The sequence below is a fragment of the Phoxinus phoxinus genome, assembly GCF_949152265.1.
Source record: "Phoxinus phoxinus genome assembly, chromosome: 15".
Taxonomy (NCBI): domain Eukaryota; kingdom Metazoa; phylum Chordata; class Actinopteri; order Cypriniformes; family Leuciscidae; genus Phoxinus; species Phoxinus phoxinus.
The window spans coordinates 30340404-30356682 of NC_136890.1; the positions used below are offsets into that span (position 1 = coordinate 30340404).

At 37.9% G+C, this 16279-nt stretch overlaps 1 protein-coding gene across 2 annotated transcripts in view; it reads right to left on the reverse strand.

The window, feature by feature from the left end:
• Window positions 1–15319, reverse strand: part of plxnb3 (plexin B3) — a 73073-nt gene extending 57754 nt beyond the window's left edge. Inside the window, exon 1 of one of the 2 annotated variants that reach the window (XM_079638805.1) lies at window positions 15153–15319. The gene's annotated coding sequence lies outside the window, so the exon portion shown is untranslated. Of the gene's footprint in view, window positions 1–10129; window positions 10241–15152 lie in introns of those variants that run through there. The other variant, XM_079638807.1, reaches the window with a different exon arrangement.
• Window positions 15320–16279: the final 960 nt, after the last annotated feature.

The following is a 16279-nucleotide window of genomic DNA, read 5'->3' on the forward strand; positions in this document are numbered from 1 at the left end:
GTGTAAAGAAAGATTTTGTTCATAGGTCCTAATACTTGTGTGTTAATTTGTATGTGGTGTAAATATATATATAACCTCACCACACATCTCTTAAAAGACAGAAGATGCACCTCTATGTCAGAGACTACAGCTTTACCCTGCAGATTTCTGAAATAAATATATGAAACAAGACAAACAGGAAGTGGAGGACACAGAACAGAGCAGAATTACAGGAAGTAGAGGGGAAAGTAGAAAGTAAAGGACAACTGTGGAGGGAGAGAAAGGAAGAGGGTGTTCACAGAGATAGCAGCCTGTGGAGAAGCAGATTTTGGCTTGAATAACCGAGCCTGTCTGGGCGTCCCTTTCGGCAGAGATCACTGTCATTAAACTGCTACATGAGAAGACGCTCAGGATGTGTGCGCAGAGGAGAGTGGGCTACACATCCTCCCAAAAACTGGCCTGGGAAGACCCTCTGCTGTAAGCTGAACCCAACACGGATCCACACAAACAGTTCCAGTGAAGACTCGCGCGCCAATGAGCCGCAGGCACGCCTCCTCATTAGCTAGAAGAGTAGATCAACAGAGAGAGACTGGAGATCTCCAGGGACACAAGTGCGCTCTGTCACGGGTGCTAATTTTACAATATAAATGACTCTGTCTGCACACTATGTTAGTTCTGTTTCAAAACCTAGTGGCCCAGCAAGTACAGAATGCTTTTACAACACATCCACCACATTGCATTTGGGTTGCAGTTAGGATCCGTTGCATTAGAACATTTTAAAAACGTTGCAAAAACCACACTTATAATTCCAATAATTAACTCAAATATGATGTGCAGTTTATGGATTTTTTAAGTGCAGTAGCAAACTGTGACTTTGAGAAATGTTTAAATCAGCTAGGTTTTCTTTTTGCACACTAAAATGTCAGGATAGCTTGCTTTTACTGCAAAGGCAAAACCAAACTAAACTGCAACATTTGTGGAATATTTTATTTACATTTTAAAATAATTGTAAACAGAATCAGAATCGAATGAGACATATACTATTCAAAGGTTTGGAATCTGTAAAAGAAAAAAAATTAATCTCTAATTCACACCAAAGCTGCATTTATTTGATAAAAAATACAGTAAAAATGGTAATATTGTGAAATATTATTACAGTTTAAAATAACTGTTTTCTATTTGAATATATTTTAAATGTAAATTTATTCCTGTGATGCAAAGCTGAATTTTCAGCATCATTACTCCAGTCTTCAGTGTCACATAATCAATCAGAAATCATTATAATATGCTGATTTGCTGCTCAAGAAACATTTTCAGGATTTGGTGACTGGTTGATGGATTCGGTTGATGAAAAGAACAACATTTACTTAAAATATAAATCTTTATAGCATTATAACATGTCTTTACGGACACATTAGATCAATTTAATGTATACTTCCAGAAAAAAATAAGTTATTAAAATGATTAAAATAATTGATTAATATCTCAAAACTTGAATGGTATGCATAAAAATACATTACAACATTTTGGTGTACATGTTTTTTTGTTTTGTTTTTATATACAAACAAACAGAGCTTACCAACAGTAGTTTTTTCAGTGCAATGTACCACAAATTTCACTGAAGTATTTCAACACTCGGGTTTCATATTTGAGCTTTTTTATCCCTCTCTTGTCCTCTCAATAATACAATGTTTCTGGTAAATGCTACTTTTAAATACCCACATCTCAATGAAATCAGTTGTGAATTTCCACACATTCCACACTATTAGACTTCCTCAAGAAGGAAGTTGGAAATTCAGACTTTCCGAGCTGAACCAGTCACTCCATTTGAGATGACATGCTCCCTACGTGGGCAGCAGACAGCAGGGCTTTGCAGTAGTGCTGTTGAGTTGTTAAAGGGGTTCACTTGAACTTTATGGTCATAAACACAAAAGGCAAATTGGTTTTGCAACCATGTGCCCTCTCGACCCTCGTTTTGTAGCTAACAAGCCAAATTGCATTTCGCACCTCATAGACAAACAGACTGAACCACACGCTTAAAAGCAGGGGAGAGAGAGAGAGAGAGAGAGAGAGAGAGAGAGAGAGAGAGAGAGAGAGAGAGAGAGAGAGAGAGAGAGAGAGAGAGAGAGAGAGAGAGAGAGAGAGAGAGAGAGAGAGAGAGAGAGAGAGAGAGCGGAGGGAAAGCATGAGGATAGACAATCGCAGGAAAACAACTTTGAGGCCTGGAGAGGAAAAGACCAGGAGAGAAACAAAAGACAGGCCGAGAGACAGCATGACGAAGGACAGAGTTTTGCGTGGCACACACGCGCACACACACACACCCAGCCGCCGACCTTTCCCGTTTTACACAGCGGTTTCATTGTAAGAGTTCATGTGGCCGCCGTAACCCAAACAAATAAAAACACTTCAAAACAGCTGCGAAATCTATTCGCCAGAGTCCGTGCCCACAAACGCTGGCTACAAGACTGTGGGAGAGATGGAGATTATGGGCGTGTGGAACAGAATGCATTTGTGTGTGTGATAAAAACAGCTCTGGGATTAGACTGTCGAGCCGTTATGGGAGACGGAGCTTTGTTAAACATTCAGAGTGGAAAAGCCCGGCCTTACCATCAGATAAGAATGTGGGGTGGGTGGTATGAAAAAGTGTACGGTACAGACAGTATACAGTTATGTTGTGCATTATTATGAAACCTCAAGTGACTCGATCAGATAGAACCATCAACCAAAAGGCTATTTAATAGTTGAGACATTTCCTTTTAAAACTCATGAGAGACTTACATGAGATCTCAGCGACAGGTTGATTTAAAGTCAACATGAAACAGCATTTTCAACACATTTGTCTTACATAATGTGACATATTTCTAGGTAGAACAAGACATTTAACAAGAAAAAAAAAGTAGGACATGACCTTATCCATCAGGAAATGATTGGATAGTGAAAAGTGGGAGTTATATACTAGAATGGACTCATGCAGACGTGCAACTCATCTTGAAACACCTCATATACCCACTTTTGAGGAGACTTTTTAACACCACAACATTTCCCGTTTGTACTCATCTATATGGCTATTGATTAACATTATAAAAAAATGTTGTTGAGGTGATGTCACTGGAACATAATATTATTTTTTGTCTCAGATGTTGCTCATTAAATCCGTTTGGATAATTCAAATTAGACAATAGAAATAGAAATGAGACAATTGTTGACGTAAATAAGAGTATAGAGCTGGAAAATGAATGTGGATAGCAGTTCAAATCAATTTGATGAGAAATGTTCAAGTTTTATATTAAGATAATACTTTAGTATACTTTAGTATCTTTGCAAATCTTGGGACAGATTGAGATATTGTTGACAGGATATTGTTCTGTTTGTAGGATGACAACAAATCATGGTTGAAACAAACTGGTATTCATAATCATAATTCAATTTCTATTTTAAATGCTGACTGTAAAAATGTGTATGGTGTATGTTTTGTGTACGGCTATTGAAGAAAAGAGTTATTTTCAGTGCATCTAGCCTACAACTTTGTTTATCAATGTTTGTACATTTTAGTGCTTTAATTTCATGTATTATTTAATTTTTTTATTTATACTTTATTATTACATCCCTTACATACAAAATGTATAAATAAATATAAATAAATGAATGTAAATAAATGTTTTTCATTTTCCCCCTCCCTGTAAACCTCATAAAAATGATAAATAAATCATAAATAATATATAAACAAAGATACACCACCCATTTGGCTACTTTATTAGCCTCTTCTCGGTTGTAACAGAGTGGGTCTGGGGAAGGTTCTCAGCCAATTTCCATCATGTAAAGCCCACCTCAACGTTTGTGATTGGTGCCTCGATTTGGAAAAATTGGAAATGGGCTTGAACGAAGACGGACTTGAAGCTTGGCCAGACGGACTTGCAGAGCAAATCTCAAATTTGCCGGAAGATCGTCAGAGTTTTCCCAGGCTACTACTTTATAGCATGTGTCACAAACTACATTTCCCATTAACTACATTTCATTTTGCCCCGAAAAAGCATCCTGCCTTTATCAGCAAGTGTAAAAAGAGCAAAAAAATATGAACGCATTCATTATGTTCCAGCCAAAACCACTTGAACCCCCATCACGTTGTAATTACTCTTATGTAGAAACTCCCCAGGAGGACCTGAAGGGAGTGAAAGCCCCCCACCGCAAAACCAAGAAACTCAGTTAGTGCACTTCACAAATGGAGAAAAATGTGTCTGTGTGCTTTTGGGGAGTCAATGAGAGTAAATAAAGAGCCGCAGTCGATAATGTGCTGTTACAGCAGGACTGGAGAGCATTTAAAGCGGTTTAAGTTTGAAGAGCTCTTTTCATGTGAAGAGCGCTGCCATGTTTCAAAAGCACAGAGAGATGGAGAGAAAGAGAAGCAGCAGCCGAACGCCTCCGCCGTCTTCAACTGTAACCACACCACGCTTTCAGTCGGGAAACAGGGGCGGTGAGGAAGCCCATCGGGGGGGATAAGTACCTCGTTTTTGCTTGAATGTGCTGTAGATTATGTCTGACTAAATCCTCAAACGGTGTGGTATCTCCTATTCTCAGATGGATGAGGGATTTGGGACGAAACAGCCATGGGTCAATGCGACGGTTTCTTGCGTATTATGCATAAAAACAAAAACACAGAGCTATTTGTTCTGAATATAACCTGGTGGATTGAAATAAAAATAGTGCCCTGCTCAAACATAGACAAACAAATAGCGTAGCTGCTGGGCTTCAAAGACATCGAGACGCCTGATTCTAGAACAAAACAATTAATTACCGCTTATATGGAGATTTTGCTATTGTTTGGAAAGGAAGAGGTGCCCTCCTGGAAACCCTGTTGAGAAAATGCACGGGATATCAAAAAAAGTCATGCATTTTTAATGGCACCTTCAGCACATCTTCGACAGAAGTTCTGCGATTGTGCTGGCTGCGTGATGACAGGCAACTGGGAAAGTAACACAGCGGTTGGCGTGATCAAGAGCCCTTCACGCAAACACATACACACACACACAGACACAAGTACACACTCTGTCACCACCACACTTGATGGGATCTGTGTCTGAGCCGGGCGCTTCCTAATCTGTCTGCACCCAGCAAGGAGGCCGGTCCTCTGCCTTAATCTCCCGGGGGGGATCCGGGTGTCCCTTCGCCTCTGTGAGACACTCCCACTGCACTGCCGCACCTCAAACACACCGATACACACACAGCACACTTTGATCAGCGCTAATACACGCCACAGTTGATCCGTGAAGAGAGCAAATGACACATTATGACATCACAAAAGCTGGTGGCAAAACAAACTAAGATCCGAGAGCCGCCACAATGACCCGACGCCGTGTTATCAGAGAGGGATCTGTAAATATGATTCAGAGGATCTTCATCTGAAATTCATGAGCCGTCGAGTGCCGACTTGCTCACAGGGGTTCTGTTTGTTATCGAATTCCTGTCAAATGAATGTGTTTTGTAGAGGGGACGGAATTGTGTTATCATCTACTCACCTTCAAGTAACCTAAAACAAAGTGTAGGCTACTTGCTCTACTGTTCAGAAGTTATTTTGAAACAAATATGCATTACATTTTTTAAAAGTGAAAGTAAATACTTCAATAATAATGTTACAAAAGTTTTCTATTTCAAATAAATGCGGTTCTTTTGAACTTTCTACTCAAAGAATCCTGAAAAAAAGTATAATTTTCGACAAAAATATTAAGCAGCACAACTGTTTTCAACATTGATAATACGAAGAAATGTCTCTTGAGCAAAAAAAAAAATCAGCATATTAGAATGATATCTGAAACAGTTATTTTAAAAATATTTCACAATATTAGAGTTTTCATTGAGCAAATAAATGCAGCCTTGGTGAGACTTATGATACATAAAATATATATATTAAAAAAAAATATTACCGACCCCAAACTATTGAATAGTAGTGTAAATACAGTAGAAGAAAGTCCAGACTGCTCCACATAATAAAAGCAGACCACAACAGACAAGCTCCTAAAAGCACAAAAAGCACCATAAAAGTAGTTTATATGACTTATTTGCAATTCACCAAGTCTGTTAAGCGTTAGGAACATACTAAAAGTATTAAATCACTAAATCTTTCCCTCCATCACAGTTCTGGTTCATACATTCAAACCTGGGAAGCTCATGATATACAGTACACAAGAACATGCTGGATTGTCTTGCAGTCGGTTTTATTTAGAAAGGAGTAAGTAAACTTAAATACTGTTCTACATCTTCCCCACCCCTTGCATGTTTGTTTATTAAGCATTATGGCTCTAATCTGAGCTAGCAATCATTATGGCTAGCAATAAGAGTACTGTAATCTCTTCTAAATTAAACACACGTTATCATGTACCATTGCACATTTCCTACCGAAATGACCAGTGATTTCTGGGCCAGCTGCATGGGTACTAACCGTTACAAAAGTGGGGCGGTAACTGTGCTACTCAACTAAACTGGGACCAATTATCTGTGCAACTCACTGGACATCACAGAGGAGACTGCCTTATTTACAAAACCAATTGATAGTGGGCAGAAGAGGTTTTACTGTGCAGCGTGGATCAATGTGGGCTGTGCTGGACTGTCAGCGGGTCATTCTGCTCGCCCCACTCGCGCTCACGGCAATGATGCAGTTTGGTCCACTGATACGTTGCTTTTTGCTTTCAGAGCAATACTTTTGTGAAATGAGGGTATATAACTGAAACATTACTATTTGAGCACTATTGTGCATATGATTGTTTTAAAGGGGTTTGATATGGCATAGTGAATGAAATTCACTATGAAATGTGTTGTATGAAATGTGTGTGTGTATATATATATATATATATATATATATATATATATATATACATACATACATTATATGTGTCTGTGTGTGTAATATATAGACCTAGCCTATGAATGTAGGCCTATATAGACCTAGCCTATATATATATATATATATATATATATATATATATATATATACATACACAGTACATACTCTTGTGTGTGTATTTATTTATATTAAATATTTTATATATACTGTATATGCATGTATATTTATTATTTATTTAATTATATGAAGCATCTTTATTAATAATTAATATACAGTATATGAATATATTATAATATAATATATTATAATTATTAAAATATGAAAATGTATATATAAAAGAGCAGTATAGTGAGATAATAGAATGGTGACAGAATTTGCATCTTTCCGTGAATCAATTCTCAATGCTCCAGTAGAAAATAACATCAAAAGAAGTTTCTTCAACTCTTAACTTGCAAGATTCAAAAGGAATTTAAACTCCTGTCTAGCGGCTGGAAGAAGCGTTTTGTTTTTGTGAGGGTGCCCTGGGAAGTTTCAAACACATGACATTCACACACACACACGCAACACACAGTTTCCAGTAGTGCTAATCTCTAAACGGACAGAAACAAAACAAACAAAACGGATCACATATGCTAGCATGTTTCTAGGGATAAGACACTAAATAGTGAGGGTGAGTTAATCCTGTTTCAGAGCAGGTGTAGGAACACAAGCATGCCAAAATCTGCCCTCTCCTCCCTCCTCTTGCCCTTTGGCCGCTTGCTGAGTCTCGGCCGTGCGTTTTCTCTTGTGTTTGATGCACGAGCCCCCATCCCCCTTCCCCGGCTGTCATTCACAACCTCTCTTAGCACACACACACACACACACACACACACACACACACACACACACACACACACACACACACACACACACACGCACACACACGCACACGCGCGCGTGCACAAGCACACATTTGCAACATAAACACTGACAAACACACACCGTTTGGCCGGTCCAACCTGTATGTCAACTTCCTTTGCTAATTTACATTATTTATCCTTACGATGGGATTTTGCATACCTGTGTGAGTACCAGTCGAGTACTTCCCAAACAAACAACACACACAGTAACCAAAGAAACATCAGCCGTTAAAACAGACTAACAACACAAAGTCATAACAATGGCAGTTAAAGACTCATTAGCTCATTGAAAAACAGGTTATAATCAATAAACACCCCATATCATAAGGATCTTCCTTAATTTAATTTCACGGAGTCAATTTCTGCGCCTGTGATCCTCGGGATAACCCCGAGTTCGTACACGACTGATTAACAATGCACTAACAGATGTCTTCTTTGTGTCGATACGACGTGTGTGTGTGTGTGTGTGTGTGTGTGTGTGTGTGTGTGTGTGTGTGTGTGTGTGTGTGTTCGAGCGGGGGGTTGGTAGGTACACTGGTGTCAGTGTGTGTGTGTGATTCGTCTCATCCTTTTGAAAGGAAATCCCATTATAATCCAGGTTGAATGCTGAGGGCAGTCAATGTCAAACTCGTAACCTCTTCAGCCTCTCCAGGTTTTGGCATTTTCAATGAAAGTAAAGCCAGAGTCCAAATCTGAAAGCAAAATCTCTTCTCAACAAGGACACAATAGTGGCTTAATCAGATGTAGTTCAAATACATCACACTCCAATTGGGTCTAATTCATTTAGCACATCATAATCACCAATTCCGTATGTAAATCACTGCAGTGATTCGCATATGCACTGGGAAACAAAATTGCTGCAGAAATAATTTTCGTTCAGAAATTGCTAGTTAATCTCACTATTTATTGCAAAGAAATGTCAAGTAATATGTTGAATTAAACACACCATTTTAAAGTACAAAGACTAAGAAACATATTCTATCTTTGTTTATATTACAACTTTACAACTAAATTTCAAGTCTGTTCTTTCTCTAGCACATCTTAAGACTTTCTAAGCAAGTTATCTTAGAATAACGATTGTTTCTGCAATTATTGGGAATCTTTCCCCGTAAAATGCGGGAATGTAAGATTCCTTGGTATTGATTAAAGGACGAACAATAGCAAGAGCAACCGGCCTAATCCATCAGCGCAGACACATGGGGGTTTCTACATGCAGGATGGGCAAACAAAAGGATTTCAGCGCTTACGTAACGCCCATATGGGTCTGAAATATGATAGAATTTGCATGGAATAAAAATAACATAGATTGCATCTCATCAAAACTCCAGAGTAACGCTGAAGAATTACACTTCGAATATGCCTATAAAACAGCTTATGAGGATTAAAAATGATTTATACAGAGCTTAGTAAACTAAACATTTCAGACTTCAAACGCTCTCAGAAAACAGCTTTCAGTTCAATCAGCAACAAAGGGTCCATGGAAAAAGTATGATCGAGGAATGTATCATCCATGCTATTAAATTGCCCGATATTTATTTTTCAATAACATTTTTGATGAACAAAAGTGACAGCTTTGTCAGCAAGTAATAAATAGTGCTGTCTATAGAGCGCTGCAGGATTGAGTCCTAAAACCCAGAAACAAGTTCGCATTTTCAAACTTCTGGGTTTTCGGTTAAATGCCTGAAATAGCTTTAGCTCTTTACTTCTGGCAATTGTATTTGGACGTTGATAAAAGCTTGTGTTCATTCGTGAAGATCCTCATGATGAAAAAAACGTGTAAGAATCATAAACTTTTGTTGGTCACAGAGCTTATTTTTGGGATAATTACAGAAAATATGCTCTGTGACCAATAAAAGTTTATGATTCTTACACGTTTTGTTCATCATGAGATAAAATCCTATTGTGTTTTTGTTGAGGGAACAAGGTTGACCTAAAAAAAAAAAGACTCCATTCCTGCAACACCGTATTTAAGACATTTCTTTAGTCCAGTTAATAATAAATGTAATCATGCCTCCTGATCCACTTTTTGTTTTGTTTTTAACAACAGCACAACAGAATGGAACGCCAATGGAGGGGTCAAAGTTCAAAAGTTAACATAACTTAGTGCAGGACGCTGAGATGTAGCACAGTGGCTAAAAATGCATATCACTCTTAAAAATATTTTTTTAAGTATAGAGTTGTTGTTGTTGTTGTTTTTACAACAATGCAATAGAATAACTATTTATGTGAATTTTTGGATATAATAAAAAAAAAATGCTGGATGGAAACGGCGAGATGCGCATAAATTCTAAAAATGATCACACAAAAAAATTGTTTATGCTCAATTGAGGTGGATAATGTTTCCATCCGATAAGAAGACCTGCACATAGATATGAACATATGTAGATTTCCCCCTACACACCTGACTTAAGTTTACCTGGGTCGTCTCCTGATCAACGCTTACAAATGTACCCTCGAGTGTATCTCCTCAGCGGTGTCTCGTCCCTTTTGAACACTGTCATTTGGAAAAATAAGGTCTCTAGTGCTCCACTGACTTGACTGAGTGAATTCCCCTTGAATATGCCTTTATCGGCCGGGAGTTCTCATAACAACCATAGAGAATCTCACCAGCAAAGAAGAATACAGCAGTTTATATAGGATAGAGATGCATAACACAACAAAAATAACTTGACATATTACTCATGATCATCTTATCATTCTTCCTCTAATATAATTGGTTCAATGTGTGCAAAACAGGAACCACCTACTCCCTCTGTTACTGACAAAGCACATTTAGATATCAGAATCAACAAAATCATGGGGTTATTAGTACAGTAGTTCGTTTGATTACTCAATATGTCATGGGGCTATTATATTTGGAATAAAGGTCTAACCAGTATCTCAGAGTTTCCAGTCTTTAGGCACACCAACCTTGGTAAATATTGGTCTCAAAAAGTTATATATGTTAACTATGTGATGCTTGTATTGTGCTTGAGATGCTTTTCTTAATAAATAAAAAAAAAAAAAAAAAAAATGTTTATATATGTTAGGCCTCTGACAGTGTTACAACTGACGCTGTATTAAAACACTCCCGTCTCCTTCCGTTTTTGCAGTAGCTCTGTATATTCCTATGGCATCGCTGTCGAAGAGTAATAAGCAGGTGAAATTGATGTACTTATTGTAATAGAGTTAACGAAAGTTATCCTGATCATTGTAATGTTTGAAGCGGATGTCATAACAAATGTCAGTAGACCGGGAAGATTTTAAAATGAGCGGTTCATTCATAAATCCGTAAGATCTTCCCTTCATGCTGCGGAAACACAACCCGGAAGACACAAGGAGCAGCGCTGAAAAGAGGCGGAGCTACATAATGTCTATTACCAGAAGACTAGTAGAGTGTTAGTAGACTGTTAGGTTAGGGTTAGTAGAATAAGTTGACATGTTGCATAGTTGCAAAGTTAGTCAGTAGAATATCTGTTGGGGAGCATCAAAGTGTTAGCAGATATTGAGCAGACGATTAAAGAGATAGTGGCTTTCCTGTAGCTCAGTGGTAAGAGCATTGCGTTAACAACGCAAGACTGTGGGTTTGATCCCAGAGGATTGCACATACCTATGTATAAATGTATAGGATAATGCAATGTAAGTCGCTTTGGATAAAAGCGTCTGCCAAATGCATAAATGTAAAAAAACAAAAAGAGTAGTTCACCCAAAAATTCTGAAAATTCTGTCAGTAATTACTCACCCTCATGTTGTTCCAACCCCGTAAGACTTTAGTTTATCTTCAGAACACAAATTAAGATATTTTTTATTAAATCTGAGAGCTGTCTCACTCCATAGGCTTTATGGGATCGAAACTTGCCGGCCCAGAAAGTTAGTAAAGACAATGTTTAAAATAGTCCAAGGGACTACAGTGGCTCAACCATAAATTTATCAAGCGACGAGAACACTTTTGTACATTAAGCACACAGACAGAAGCAGGTTTATTAGGCTGCCGTCTCTTTAAGAGCTGCACGGATATATCTTTCTCAGCTGTTTACTCCACTTAACACATAACTGACTGTGTTTACGTGAATACTCACCCAGATGGGCATTTTGACATCATTTTGTGAATTATTTGGTCATATAAACTGTGGAAGAAAACTGAATTTGGGATCTCGTGCGATCTGAGAGGCAACTTCGCTTATTGCATTAATAATTAAATCATGTCCAGTCCGCTGTCTGTTTCGACCTAAAACTTGGACTTTTTGTAATATTTTGGAGTACTAAAATCTAATTTACTATTAAAATGATATATATTGAGGTTTGTGCATAAGTACATGTAGAAGTATAAGTGCATAGTGTATATTTGTATATTGTTATTTGGGATGCAGCTTATATCTCGCATTGCATCTTTATATCACGCAATTCCAATAAAAAAGTCAGAATTGTGAGATTTAAACTTGCAATTGTGAGACAAAAAGTCGCATTTTCCTTTTTTATTTAAAAAAACTTCCATAGTATTATGCACAGATCAGCATTACGGCCACGGGTGACCCTGCTCTCTAGATGTCGGCATCAGTACTGGCCATTAAAAAACCTATATTAGTCGACCACTAGTATATAGTGCACATGGGCCTCATTACTCAGTATTGTAGTGCTAAGCACATGAGAGCGGGGCAGAGGGGCGTAGATTAGAGATTATTAACACGAAACACAGACTAATCAGTTCAACCGAAAATCCCCTGAACCGCAAGAAGAACGAAGGAAACGAGAGGATGAGAGAGAAACGACAGGAGGGAGAGGGATTATTTGAGGAATTAGCAACAATATGCATCGAAAGAAAGAAAGAAAGAAAGAAAGAAAGAAAGAAAGAAAGAAAGAAAGAAAGAAAGAAAGAAAGAAAGAAACAAAAGAAAGAAAGAAGCAAGGCAGCTATTGAGGAAACAAGAGAATCATTTCAGTGGAACAAAACAGCAATTATTCTGTTGTTATAGTGTTGACAGTTTCCATAGGCAGTCATGTGCAGATGCATAATGTGCTGAAGAAGGAAACGCAAAAGAGAGAGAGCGAGAGAGTGTTTCTGACATTGATGAACTCTCCCCGTGCTCGTGCACGCTTGAGGAGTGTGAAGGACCGACCACGGTGTTGATTTGGTGAAAATGAGCCAAAATGCTCCGAGACATCCCAGCCTGATCCAGCAGCACATCTGCTCAGCGCTCACGATGCTGCTGAAATCCTCCAGCAAGACTATCATTAATAGCTTTTGTCTGAGATGAAGACTGTTAAAACCTCATGGATCAAGGACAATACTAAATAACTAGTCATTTAGCAGATGCTTTTATTTAAAGTGACAGTGCACTTATGACATGTTCAATTTCCTCTCATAATGTGTGCATTAACCTTTAGACCCGCTTCCCTTACATAAAGTACTCAGGTGCTAATGCTACGAGCTGTAATATGTGCCACGGTACTGAATGATTACAATAATCCACGGGATTTATCTATCATTCTATCTATCTATATCTATATATCTGAATATATCTATCTATCCATCTATCCATCCATCCATCCATATCTATCTATCCATCTCTCTATCTATATATCTGAATCTATCTCTCTATATCTATCTCTCTATCTCTCTATCTATCTATCTATCTATATCCATCCATCTATATCTATCTATCCATCTCTCTATCTATATATCTGAATCTATCTCTCTATATCTATCTCTCTATATCTATCCATTTCTCTATATCTATATATCTGAATCTATCTCTCTATATCTATCTCTCTATCTATCTATATCTATCCATCTCTCTATATCTATATATCTGAATCTATCCCTCTATTTCTCTAGTTCTATCCATCTCTCTATTTATATATCTGAATCTATCTATCTATCTATCTATCTATCTATCTATCTAGTTCTATCCATCTCTCTATATCTATATATCTGAATCTCTCTATATCTATATCTATCTGTATCCATATCCATTCATCCATCAATCCATCCATCCATCCATCCAGTCTATTTACCAGATCTATCTATATTTATATAGATTATTAAACAAATTTGAAACATTTATTATTACATTTTATATTGGAAAAATATATATATAGGCCCATATTATATTATATTATATTATATTAAGGTCTCTATTATTATATACTTTATATAAAATGGAAACTTTAATTTCGGTTTCTGTAAAAAAAAAATAATATCAGTGCTGTAGTATTATGGTGTTCTTAGAAGTATTGTGGAGTACCATATTAAAACTCTGGCACATGAGTTTTAGTACCACCCTAGCAACGTCCTAGCAACCCACACCCAAGCATCATGACAGTTCTGCACTGGTAAACTATCTACTAAATATAAAACAAATATATTTTGGTCTGTACTGTAGTTAATAGTCCACATCAGTGTGACAACGGCACACGTCTGCCATTCAGACAGATCCATTTTTGCCTTCTCTCTGAACTTATAAGGGACCTTCTAACACACATCTGCTGCACGCTGACAGGTGGAGACTGGAGAGAGTCAAACGCTGACACACCAAAGCTTGATTCAGAGGTTTGAAATAACAAGATCTCTATGGCTTTGATGCTGCCTAATTACTTCCACGAGAAATGCCATTTTATCATGAATGAACGAACCAGAGCTTGAAAAAACACTTGGAGCCACCGGGCGTGTAAGAATGCAAACTATTCCCAATGCAAGAGCCTTACAGAGCAGCCGATCAAGCATGACACATTCAATAAAGCTCTTCATCTGAGAGTCTGCAAAACATGGACATCAACTAATATGCATTATGCATGTGCAACTAATATGCATTCAAGATTTCATGTTAAAGTACATATGGACATATAAAAGAAAGTCTATATTTAGGTCTTGCAACTCATTTCTTTGAAACACTTTTAATCACATTTTAATTACGTAACGCAGCTTTAAGTTGTGTGGTGTAATGTGGTGTCCACTACAGTAAACCGATCTTTATCAGCAATTTTAACCATTCAGGGTGTGATGTTACAACCAAACCACCAAGGGTGATCACCTTTGACCCTATCCCATAATTATATGACCTTTAAATTAAATTAAAATTGGCTGATGTGAAAGTGGAAAAGCACCAAGCTATTCTTTAATATCAACTATAGGTGTGTGTGTGTGTGTGTGTGTAGGCCTATATAATGGTTATATTCTTGCTTTAACAAAAGTTGAAAGTAGTTTTAGTTGTATAGCATGGCATGTCCCATCTGTAAGTTTTAAAAGCCATGTCAAAAAAAAAGAAGAAGAACACAAGCAATGTGTTTGAGGAATAACGACTCGCATCCTGCTTTCTTTGCTCGGTTGATCAGTGTTAAACGGGTTCGCGGGAGCGAGTGTAATGTGCACTTGCTGAAGACAGTAACAACCATCAACAACAAAGGTAACAACATCAAACGCTGAATGTATCCGCGTGACGTCACACTCATATGTATCTTACCTTCCGCAGTTCACGCGTTTCTTCACTCTGACCTGCTTCAGAATCACTTCAGCACAACTGGTGTCGGTTAATGTGTGTCCAACATGGAGAAGTCCGGTCCGCTCGCGACTCCTGCTCTGCGCTGCGCTGGTCTGTGTGTGCTGGTGTTACTCGCGGAGCATCGAAACTTCCCGGTGAACCGACAGGACGCGAGACGAGCAGCGCAACACGTGGATGACTGACAGACAGACAAACAGACTGACTGACAGAAAGACACTCAAGCTGAAAGTCTTTTCTCATAGGAATGAAACTGAGGCAGGGAGCGATGCGGTAACAACTTATACAGAACCACAGCGACACCCCTCGGTCAGAGATGGACACATGACTGATATTCTATCTATCTATCTATCTATCTATCTATCTATCTATCTATCTATCTATCTATCTATCTATCTATCTATCTATCTATCTATCTATCTATCTATCTATCTATCTATCCATCCATCCATCCATCCATCCATCCATCCATCCATCCATCCATCCATCCATCCATCCATCCATCCATCCATCCATCCATCTGCACATAGACATCAAAGGGGGCATGAGCACCTGCCCTTATTCTTCCTCAAGAGAAAGTGCCCTTTTTTCTGGGGTGCTAAAAAAAATTAAAAGTATAAAAGTATATATATATATATTCCGATTTGTGCACAGCTTTCCTGTCAAACAAACATATTTATTGAATAAATACAAAAATAAAATCGATGAGACTTTGTAGAGTTCTGATGCTCTCTCTTCCTCAAATGTGAAACTAAGTCCTTGTCACCATCAGTTATTGTGTGTGTGTGTGTGTGTGTGTGTGTGTGTGTGTGTGTGTGTGTGTGTGTGTGTGTGTGTGTGTGTGTGCGCGCGTGGTAAGTGTAATTATAATAGCAATAAAAATAATAATGCATTTGATCAATACATTAATGTATTCATTATTCAGGCAATTCAGTATTCTGTTGCTTGGCTGCACAATGCCATAAAAAGAAAGGATACAAAAAAAGGAAGGAGACGGAGTGGCCTTTTTCAGTTAAGTGTGAATATTTTTGATTTTGAAGTGTTATGTATTCCAATAACACCAAAAGAATTTAAACAATTTATTGCCTTGT